At 60.1% G+C, this 10,000-nt stretch overlaps 2 non-coding genes and 1 pseudogene across 2 annotated transcripts in view; all 3 read right to left on the bottom strand.

Annotated features, from left to right (window-relative positions):
- The window catches only part of LOC145273158 (large subunit ribosomal RNA), a 5,728-nt gene extending 4,010 nt beyond the window's left edge, over positions 1–1,718 (bottom strand). Inside the window, exon 1 of the ribosomal RNA XR_013866190.1 lies at positions 1–1,718. This exon is cut by the window's left edge and continues 4,010 nt beyond it. This is a non-coding gene — a ribosomal RNA (large subunit ribosomal RNA).
- A 593-nt stretch (positions 1,719–2,311) lies between these two features.
- On the bottom strand, positions 2,312–2,469 carry LOC145273316 (5.8S ribosomal RNA). Its single transcript, XR_013866311.1, has one exon. It is a non-coding gene; the product is annotated as a 5.8S ribosomal RNA (ribosomal RNA).
- Positions 2,470–2,864: 395 nt separating this feature from the next.
- On the bottom strand, positions 2,865–5,233 carry LOC145273489 (small subunit ribosomal RNA; annotated as a pseudogene).
- Positions 5,234–10,000: the final 4,767 nt, after the last annotated feature.

Genomic DNA, 10,000 nt, shown 5'->3' with positions numbered 1-10,000 from the left:
AGGGAAAAACAACCGCACGTCAGCCACGAGCCTTCCCTCTCCTATCTCTCTCGGGAAGAGAGAAAAAAGGAAAAGTTGCGGGCACCGCAGCAGCGACGGCGGAAGGCCGAAAACGCCGCGCCGGCGGGATCGGGCACGGCTCGGAGGCGGGTGAGGCGAGGAGAAGACGACGGCACGAGACCGACGACACCCCCCGACGACCCCCGGACGACTTTGCCACGACACCTCTCCCGATCGACGCCCTCCTACACGCTCTCTCGCTTTCGCTTCGCCTTCGGGGTTAGTCAGAGGTGGCCCCTACGACTCGCGAACGGCCAGGACTCCTCGGTCCGTGTTTCAAGACGGGTCGGGTGGGTTGCCGATGCACGTCGCTGACCCGGGGTGGCGGGCGGCTCGAGTAAAAAAGCGTCGCCGAGCGACCTCTCCGGAAACGGAAACGGGCGCGGGCGGGGTTGCCCCCGACAAGAACCCGAAACGTCGGCGAGGTGCGTGACGGCGAGGCCGCGCCAGTCCTATCCCGCCTCTCATCGCGCACGCGCCCGAGACGGTGGGGCGCCTAAGGAGCGACACACAGAGTGCGTCGCCCGCACGCGACTTCCGGCGGGATCAAAACGGACCGGCTCGCCACGTGTAACGGATCGTGTCAGATTTCCTCCGTTCCCGGCAGAAAGGGGCAGTTACGTTCGCGGGCCCGACGGCCGGTGGCCCCCGACTTCACAAGGTGGGAAGACGGGGGTTTTCAGGGTGATGAAACGCCTGCCGCCTACGGAAAAAAACCCGCGTGTTCGACCTGCACGCCGGGAACGGGTCGCGACGACGGACCGGAGGGGAAGTGCGTCCGGTGCCGGCCGCGCGGAGGTCGCGCCGAAGCGCCCGCGCCATGATTACGCCGAGCGATGATGAAGGGGACGGGTGCAGCGGAGTCGCGCGCGGAGGGAGCAGGAGGAAAGAAGAAGCGGCGGCGACGGATGCGGCGGGTTAGGGCCCGGCGGCAGCAGCGATCGAGAGGACGAGTCCCCTCCGTCGCAGCCAACCGACGCAGCCACCTACCGACGCCGCGGTCGTCACCACGTTTCCCTTCCCGCTATCCACGCGGCCCGTCTCCTTCGTCGGCGACGCGGGCACAAAAGCTGGAACCGCGGGGAACGAGTCCCCCGCGGACACGACGAACGACGACCTGTGCCGCGACGGCCTCTCTTTCAAGAACACACATCGAGTTTGGGCTCGAGCCTAGGCAGCACCGGACTGAGTCCCCCCGCGATCGCGGTGAGCGGTCCCACCCGTTTACCCCTGGGCGGTTTCACGTTCTCTTGAACTCTCTCTCCAAAGTTCTTTTCAACTTTCCCTCACGGTACTTGTCGACTATCGGACTCGTCCCGGTATTTAGCCTTGGATGGAGCTTACCACCCGATTTGGGCTGCGTTCCCAAGCAACCCGACTCTCGGATCGAAGGCCGTCGCTCGCCGTCCGCACCGAATGGGCCTGGCACCCGCCGCGGGCGGCCCCGATCGAGGGAACTCCGAACTATGCGAGACGAAAACGAACGGCTGCCTTCGACCCATGCGCCACACGTCCCGAAGCCTTTTACTTGCGACGGGATTCGGCGTTGGGCTTCTCCCGGTTCACTCGCCGTTACTAAGGGAATCCCGGTTGGTTTCTTTTCCTCCGCTTAGCGATATGCTTAAGTTCAGCGGGTCGTCTCGTCCGAGCCGAGGGCGGCGGTTTTTAGTAGAGTGTGGTGTTTGGAGGAGAGGAATCTCGATCGGTACCCTCCGTGTGACGACGGCTGGCCGATATAGCGCCCGTCCGACCGAAAATGAAGAAGCCAACAATTAAAAAAAAGCCTGGGTCCTCCCCATCCGACGTTGCCTACGACGCGGCCACCTTTTTACGGTGCGACGGCCGTGCTCGTCGCGCTGCTCGAGGCGTCGCTGAGAGACACCTTCATGAGGCAGAGAGCGAGACGAGCAGGCGGCGCTTACGTCGGCAGTCGGTTAGGTCGGTGCTTTTTTTTTGTTTTGTTCTCCCTTCGGCTGCTTTCGGACAGACTCCTCCTGCTCCTCCTCCACAGTGTTTCTTCACGCGGTCGAAAAGGGAAAAGACTCCGCGGTCTGCCAGCGGGAGACGAAGGAGGAGGCCGGAGAGGGTTTTAAAAAAAAAAAAGACATTGAAAGGAGTCAATTCTTTTTTTATTTTTCTTCCCCCTCGTCACTCGCTCCTGCGACGTCCCGGTTACCACCGTGCCGAGGACCGGGCGGGCACGGGGACGGCAAGATGTCGTTTCGTTAACGGAGAAAGACATGTAACGTTCCGCCTCTCGACCGGACGTGGCCCCGAGACAAGGGATCTCGGGGCCGCAATGTGCGTTCGAGGTGTCGATGTTCACTGAGTCCTGCAATTCGCATCAGTTCTCGCGGCTGGCCGCGCTCTTCATCGACGGACGAGCCGAGTGATCCCCCGTCCAGGGTTCAGCACTTGGGTTTTTTTATATTAGTTTTTGTTTATATAGATTTAGTAGTGTGCGAGGAGGTCTGTGCGAGGAGGCGTGACGGCATTGCAATGTCGCGAGTAGTTTGTTTTTAGCTAGCGGCGGTGGCACAGCGGCTGCAAAAAAACAAAAAACGATAAAGCGGCGACAAGGCAAAGAAGAAGCGGCCATCACTTGCGGTGGGCGAAAAAACAAACAGGTGGTAAGACGCGGAAGCAAGCAAGAAGAGCTGGGGCTTTAAAAACCTCCGCGTCACCACAAATCTATCTCTCGCTCCGCCTTTTATAGGTTTGTTTGCGCGCATTCGAGGCGTTGACGCCGACAGACAGAGGAGGTAGGCCGGAAAACAACAAACCAGTCTCGAACGGGAAAACGGTAATGATCCTTCCGCAGGTTCACCTACGGAAACCTTGTTACGACTTTTACTTCCTCTAAACGATCGGGTTCGGTCGTCTTCTCCAGGCATCGAACGCCGAGGCGTAGATGCACGAGTGTCGTGACGGACACGTCGCGCACTGCCCGGCGGCGTCGTCGGCCAGATCCGAGGACCTCACCGGACCGTTCGATCGGTAGTAGCGACGGGCGGTGTGTACAAAGGGCAGGGACGTGATCGACGCGGGCTGTTGACCCGCGCCTACCGGGAATTCCTCGTTCACGGGGTTGGTTACAGGCCCCGATCCCTATCACGGGAGGTGGTTCAGAGGTTTCCCAACCCTCTCGGGCCGGGGCGAAGTCCCCGCTGATACCTCCAGTGTAGCGCGCGTGCGGCCCCGGACATCTAAGGGCATCACAGACCTGTTATCGCTCCGCCTCGTGTGGCTTTCTGCCACCCGTCCCTCTAAGAAGTGCGTGAGAAAACCGACCCGGACCCGAGCGCCACGGAGGACGCCGAGCCCGCCGTAAAAATCACTGACATCGGCGCACTAGTTAGCAGGCCGGAGTCTCGTTCGTTATCGGAATCAACCAGACGGATCGCTCCACCAACTAAGAACGGCCATGCACCACCACCCACCGAATCGAGAAAGAGCTATCGATCTGTCAATCCTACCGGTGTCCGGACCGGGTGAGTTTTCCCGTGTTGAGTCAAATTAAGCCGCAGGCTCCACTCCTGGTGGTGCCCTTCCGTCAATTCCTTTAAGTTTCAGCTTTGCAACCATACTCCCCCCGGAACCGAACTCTGGTTTCCCGCAGGCTACCCGCCGGGTCATGGAAGCGAACGCCGGCGGATCGCCGGTCGGCATCGTTTACGGTCGGAACTACGACGGTATCTGATCGTCTTCGAACCTCCGACTTTCGCTCTTGATCGAGGAAAACGTGCTTGCCACACGCCATCGCTGCAGTTCGTCTTGCGACGATCCAAGAATTTCACCTCTAACGTCGCAATACGAGTGGCCCCGACCGCTCCCTTCGATCATTGCCTCGCCGTAGACGGAGACCGACAGACGTAGACGAGGCCCTCTTCCATCATTCCATGCTTATCGTATGCAAGCTTGAACAGCCCGCTCTGAGCACTCTAATTTTTTCAAAGTGAACGTACCGGCCGCCGCGGACACTCGGTTAAGAGCACCCTTGGAGGAGAAACCGCCGACCGCAACACGCGCGCAGACAAGACACGAAGCAGGGACTCGGAGCGGACCGGGGGGTTCAAAAAAAAGAGGAACGCGCGGAAAGGGAGAGGGAGAGAAGCGCGGGGGTCAGAGTGCGGGGATGCGAATGAACGCACCCAAACACACACACGTAGCACCCCCCCGTTAGACTACTCCCGGAACCGAACCGACGACCACTTGTTTTTTTTTCCCGGATCCCGATCACGACCTCCTCGTCCACCTCGCCGGCAGGACCGCGTGGCGGGTATGCTAGCGGTTGACACCGGCGGAAAGGGCCGGGAATGCGAACGGACGACCAAAGTCAACGACGGACGATGGCGCCGCCGCCCCGGGGCCGCTTGCGCGACCACGAACCCGAGTTCGGACTACGAGCTTTTTAACCGCAACAACTTTAATATACGCTACCGGAGCTGGAATTACCGCGGCTGCTGGCACCAGACTTGCCCTCCGGTTGGTCCTCGTTAACGGATTTGAAGTGTACTCATTCCGATCGCGGGGCCTCGACAGAGTCCCGCGTCGTTATTTTTCGTCACTACCTCCCCGTGCCGGGAGTGGGTAATTTGCGCGCCTGCTGCCTTCCTTGGATGTGGTAGCCGTTTCGCATGCTCCCTCTCCGGAATCGAACCCCGATTCCCCGTTACCCGTAGTAACCACGGTAGGCACTTAACCGACCGTCGACAGTTGATAGGGCGGACCCTCGAGAGACCCGTCGCCGGGCGTGAAAGCTCGTGCGATCGACCAGTGAGTTATCCAGAGTCACCAAAGCGGAGCGCGCCGCCCTATGAGCCCCGCCACCGAACGGACCCGCGAGCGGGAACGCCGACGACGGGAGGACGGAATGACGCGCATCGGTCTCAGTCTAATATGTAGCGCCGCGACCCGGAACGGCCGACGCGGGTGCCAGCGCGCGAGGCGTGGCGACGACGGCGCGCCGACCGATCGCGGCCTGTGTCACATGTATTAGCTCTAGAATTGCCACAGTTATCCATCGCCTCCGAGGAGGAATACGGTCCCGAGGATTAGGTCCGGTTCCTGAGCCATTCGCGGTTTCGCCCGTTCTAATGCGTGGCGTGAACTTACACTTGCATGGCTTAAGCTTTGAGACAAGCATATGACTACTGGCAGGATCAACCAGGTATCGTTGGAATTTGGGACTTTGTTTCGACAGAACGACAGACCGACCGAGCCGACCGACCGACATAAGACAGACAACTACAACGACGGGCACGTGTTTATTTATTTTTCGAGGGGGTTCGCCGTCAGTAGAAGCGCGCTGCCCGCGCTGATGGCCTCTTTTTTGTTTCTCCCCTGACTTGGACCGAGACCGAGACTCAAAGAACGAAAGCGACCAACGTCGACAACAACAACGACAACGGCACCCTTGACAGCGATACATACGACAAACGACAAGCAGCACGACGGCAGTGCACACGGACATCGAGGGTCAAGGTGCAGACTGAACTCGCCGAGGTCGTCGTCATCGTGGTCGCCATCGATTCCGTCTCGTCGTCGTCGTCGTCAACGTCCACGTCACAGCCGGCCGAGAAGAGAGAACAGACGACAGCGTCGACAACAACAACATCGACAACGGCACCCTTGACAGCGATACATACGACAAACGACAAACAGCACGACGGCAGTGCACACGGACATCGGAGGTCAAGGTGCAGACTGGAATCGTCGAGGTCGTCGTCATCGTGGTCGCCATCGATGCCGTCTCGTCGTCGTCGTCGTCGTCTTCGTCGTCGTCGTCGTCGTCATCAACGTACCAACCGACCGAGACGAGAGAGCAAGCAACAACGTCGACAACAACAACGACAACGGCACCCTTGACAGCGATACATACGACAAACGACAAACAGCACGACGGCAGTGCACACGGACATCGGAGGTCAAGGTGCAGACTGAACTCGTCGAGGTCGTCGTCATCGTGGTCGCCATCGATGCCGTCTCGTCGTCGTCGTCGTCTCCGTCGTCGTCGTCGTCGTCGCCAACGTCAACGTCAACATCACAGCCGTCATCGGGGAGGAGCTGGACCAGGGCAGCGGCGGCGTAAATTTTCCCGTCACCTTCGTCGTCGCCTTCGTCGACCGACCGACCGACCGGCGTCGTGTTCGTGCTCGGAAAACCGAGGAGAGACAACGTGCACATGGCGCGTTCTCGCAAGCGGCTCCTCGGTCCGATTTTTTTGGGCGGCTTTTTCGAGCTTTTTTTTTTTTCTCACCCTTTCGTCCGTGCGACGGCGAACGTTAGGGGAAAAAAAAAAAAAAAAAAACGACAACAACGCGGCGGACCGGGCGAACAACATCGTCGACACACACGACATTGACGACCGGTCCCCCTTTTCACAATCGCATCGAGATAAAAACGAACGAGTCCGATTCGAGCACCGAGTCGCGAGCGGGAGGACTGTCGGTGCAAGTATCGATCACTGACGTGAGCGCTTCGCCGGACAGAGGATGGCTCATCCGGCAGCCGTGCAAATCGACGGTATGGGAAGAACGAACAAGAAGAGCAACGACTTGATCGGCGGCTTGGGAACTGCGGACGGTGAAAACGGGTTAATCGACTGCGACCACGACTGCTCGATCGATCTTCTTTGGCGCTAACAAAGGTGGAGGTGGCGCAAGAAGGGACTAGCGCTATCACCGTCCACGTATCAGAAGATGCGGCGGCAGACGTCGACGCTTATGCGTTGTCGGACGAGAAGTCGCTGCAGCACGTGTACCGCGAGCGGGACGTCCAAGGTTTTGCCAGACGGAAAGAAATCGGGTGTCAGCGAACGTTCACACGGCTGTGAGATCGGACGCTGACAGGAGTAGGAGGCGGCAGGCAGGCGGCGGTTACGGCGGCGGCGCCTGCTGCTGCTCATCCTCCTGTTTGCTGCGGCGACTTCCAGGACGGGAGAGCATCGAACAACGTACGTATGGTTACAAGGGGATCAGGATCTACATAGTGCATCCCCCGCGGCTATTTTTGTTTGTTTGTTCGCTCGTTCGTTAATTCGTTCGTTCGTTCGTTCGTTCGTTACAATGTACGTTTTTCCGTTCGACGGCGGCAGAGAGCGGCGGCGTTTCTCCCTAATCCGGAGGATTTATCGGTCGCACAGCGATGGGTCGTTCGGCCGATCATCGAAAGATTCGCAGGTAGTGGTTGAATGGCAGAACGGCAGCAACAACAGCGGCGGCTGAGAGCGGCGAACGCTGAGGCGGAAGCAGAAGCTGCAGCAAACGTATCGGCTAAACATGGTGGACATAGATATGGCTGACGACGCGGGTACCACGACGACTATGGAACCAGGAAAAGGAGCCGTTAGTTGTTCCAACATATCGTTCGACACGTCGAGCAGCCCTAGGTCCACGGAGAAGCACACACACGTACCACGTATTATAACCTAACGACGATGAGCGGGCGCACGGTTGGCAGGAACGAAGGCGGCGGATCAAAACAAGTTGGAGCGCGGCGACAGCGATAACGGTGACAGCCCTAGGCGGCGGAGATGCCACTTTCTGACGCCTTTGCGACAAGCCCGTAGAGACGTTCCGGACCACCACGAGGCAAAGAGTCGCTGCTCCGACGAACCGACACACCAAAGTGTGCTTCCTACCGAACATGTTTTATAAAACTTTCAAACTGGAAAACCCCAGAAATGGTGTTGGTATTCGTCCAGACCCACCTCCGACACCTGAAAATGGTGGTCAAAAAAAACGTCGATTATACGAAGCGACATTTCTGGTCGGCGATTTTCCAGTTTTACGCCTACTGCCACATGGGGATGTCGGTAGGCGTCGCAAAGTGCCTTCTCGACGCCTAGGCACACCAGGACTTTGTCATTTTTTTCCCCCTCGACATTCCTGGTCCGGTCTATTCCGATTTTACACCTACCGCCATGTGGGGGTGGCAGTAGGCGTCGAAAAGTGCCTTCTCGACCGCTAGCGACACCACTACTTTATCGAGCTCTGGAGGCCCGCACACCGACCCGGGGGCCCGGAGTCGACCCCGGGGGCCTCCTGGCGTCGCCGCCGCTCACTTGGACGCCTTCCGCAACCTGTGGTCCCGCTCGGGGCCGCCGGGAGCCTCGCCGACCTGACCGGTGTCGGTAGGCGTCTGGAAGCGCCCGGCCGACCTGGACGAGGTCCCCCTGGCCCCCGGGGGACACCCCTTAGTTGGATGGGGGTGCTGTCCCGGGCACACATGCAACCCGCGGCCGCCTACCGACAGCCCCCTTCGCTCGATCGCTACTCCTTTCCAACATATGTCGGAGAAGCCGGGCGGTTGTGAAACCCCAGAAATGGTGTTGGTATTCGTCCAGACCCACCTCCGACACCTGAAAATGGTGGTCAAAAAAAACGTCGATTATACGAAGCGACATTTCTGGTCGGCGATTTTCCAGTTTTGCGCCTACCGCCATGTGGGGGTGGCAGTAGGCGTCGAAAAGTGCCTTCTCGACCGCTAGCGACACCACTACTTTATCGAGCTCTGGAGGCCCGCACACCGACCCGGGGGCCGCGGAGTCGACCCCGGGGGCCTCCTGGCGTCGCCGCCGCTCACTTGGACGCCTTCCGCAACCTGTGGTCCCGCTCGGGGCCGCCGGGAGCCTCGCCGACCTGACCGGTGTCGGTAGGCGTCTGGAAGCGCCCGGCCGACCTGGACGAGGTCCCCCTGGCCCCCGGGGGACACCCCTTAGTTGGATGGGGGTGCTGTCCCGGGCACACATGCAACCCGCGGCCGCCTACCGACAGCCCCCTTCGCTCGATCGCTACTCCTTTCCAACATATGTCGGAGAAGCCGGGCGGTTGTGAAACCCCAGAAATGGTGTTGGTATTCGTCCAGACCCACCTCCGACACCTGAAAATGGTGGTCAAAAAAAACGTCGATTATACGAAGCGACATTTCTGGTCGGCGATTTTCCAGTTTTGCGCCTACCGCCATGTGGGGGTGGCAGTAGGCGTCGAAAAGTGCCTTCTCGACCGCTAGCGACACCACTACTTTATCGAGCTCTGGAGGCCCGCACACCGACCCGGGGGCCGCGGAGTCGACCCCGGGGGCCTCCTGGCGTCGCCGCCGCTCACTTGGACGCCTTCCGCAACCTGTGGTCCCGCTCGGGGCCGCCGGGAGCCTCGCCGACCTGACCGGTGTCGGTAGGCGTCTGGAAGCGCCCGGCCGACCTGGACGAGGTCCCCCTGGCCCCCGGGGGACACCCCTTAGTTGGATGGGGGTGCTGTCCCGGGCACACATGCAACCCGCGGCCGCCTACCGACAGCCCCCTTCGCTCGATCGCTACTCCTTTCCAACATATGTCGGAGAAGCCGGGCGGTTGTGAAACCCCAGAAATGGTGTTGGTATTCGTCCAGACCCACCTCCGACACCTGAAAATGGTGGTCAAAAAAAACGTCGATTATACGAAGCGACATTTCTGGTCGGCGATTTTCCAGTTTTGCGCCTACCGCCATGTGGGGGTGGCAGTAGGCGTCGAAAAGTGCCTTCTCGACCGCTAGCGACACCACTACTTTATCGAGCTCTGGAGGCCCGCACACCGACCCGGGGGCCGCGGAGTCGACCCCGGGGGCCTCCTGGCGTCGCCGCCGCTCACTTGGACGCCTTCCGCAACCTGTGGTCCCGCTCGGGGCCGCCGGGAGCCTCGCCGACCTGACCGGTGTCGGTAGGCGTCTGGAAGCGCCCGGCCGACCTGGACGAGGTCCCCCTGGCCCCCGGGGGACACCCCTTAGTTGGATGGGGGTGCTGTCCCGGGCACACATGCAACCCGCGGCCGCCTACCGACAGCCCCCTTCGCTCGATCGCTACTCCTTTCCAACATATGTCGGAGAAGCCGGGCGGTTGTGAAACCCCAGAAATGGTGTTGGTATTCGTCCAGACCCACCTCCGACACCTGAAAATGGTGGTC

This window comes from Euprymna scolopes, unplaced genomic scaffold (genome assembly GCF_053919585.1).
Source record: "Euprymna scolopes isolate OS-2025 unplaced genomic scaffold, ASM5391958v1 sca1, whole genome shotgun sequence".
Classification (NCBI taxonomy): Eukaryota; Metazoa; Mollusca; class Cephalopoda; order Sepiida; family Sepiolidae; genus Euprymna; species Euprymna scolopes.
Note: the sequence above shows the minus strand (reverse complement) of the source record. Positions and strands in the feature narration are given on the sequence as shown.